Source organism: Pteropus vampyrus, unplaced genomic scaffold, assembly GCF_000151845.1.
Source record: "Pteropus vampyrus isolate Shadow unplaced genomic scaffold, Pvam_2.0 Scaffold9, whole genome shotgun sequence".
In the NCBI taxonomy this organism is placed as follows: domain Eukaryota; kingdom Metazoa; phylum Chordata; class Mammalia; order Chiroptera; family Pteropodidae; genus Pteropus; species Pteropus vampyrus.
Window position 1 is genome coordinate 12031659 of NW_011888790.1, and position 1196 is coordinate 12032854.

The window sequence follows — 1196 nt, forward strand, 5'->3', positions numbered from 1 at the left end:
TAGGAGTTGCATTGAATCTATAGATCACTTTGAGTAGTAAGAACATTTAAAAAGTATTGCCTTCCAATGTATGAACAAAAGATGTCTTTCCTTTTTTCGTATTGTCTTTATTTCTTGAATCAATGTTTTATAGTTTTCAGTGTTTGATTCTTTCACATCTTTAGTGAAGGTTATTCCTAAATATTTTATTATTTTTGATGTTATCACAAATGATATTATTTTCCTAATTTTGTTTTCAGATAGTTTATTGTTAATGTGTAGAAAAAAACCTGATTTTTGCATGTTGATTTTGTATCCTGCAACTGTACTGATTACATTTATTATTTTTAGGAGGTTTTTTGTGTGTGTATGTGTGCAGACTTTAGGATTTTCTTATATAAAATCATATCATGTACAAACAAAATTTTAGTTCTTTCTATCCACTTTGGATGCCTTTAATTTCCTCTTCTTGCCTAATTGCTCTGGATAGGACTTCTAGTACTATGTTGAATAGAAGTGACTAGAGTAACACATTTGCCTTGTGCCTGATTTTAGGTGAAAAATTTTTTTTTCACCATGAAATATAATATGGGCTTTTTCTATATAGCTTTTATTATGTTGAGATAATTTCCTACTCTTCCTAATTTGTTAAGGGATTTTAAGATGAAAGAGTGTTGAATTTTGTCAAATACTTTTTCTGCTTCTGTTGAGATGACCATGTGATTTTTATTCTTTTTTCTATTAATATGGCATATCCCCATAATTGATACTTATATATTGAAACTTCCTTGCATTTCATGTATGGTGTAATGGTATCTCTTGCATACTTGTATTTTGTATTTGGTGATGGTATCTGTTGCATCCCAGGAATAAATTCCACTTAGTCATGGTGTATGAAACTTTTTATGTGCTGTTAAATTTGGTTTGCTGCAATTTTGTTAAGGATTTCTGCATCTGTACTCATCAAGGATATTAGCCTGTAGTTTTTATTTCTTGTGGTATCTTTATCTGGATTTGATATCAAGTTAATATCAGCCTTATAATATGAGTTTGGAAGTGTTTCCCTCTACATCAATTTTTTTGAAAAAGTTTGAGAAGGATTAGCATTAATTCTACAAGTGGTAGAATTCACCAGTGAATTCATCCAGATTTGAGTTTTTCTTATTGAGAGATTTCTAATAACTGATTTGATGACGTTGGTTGAACGTCTCCTCTTT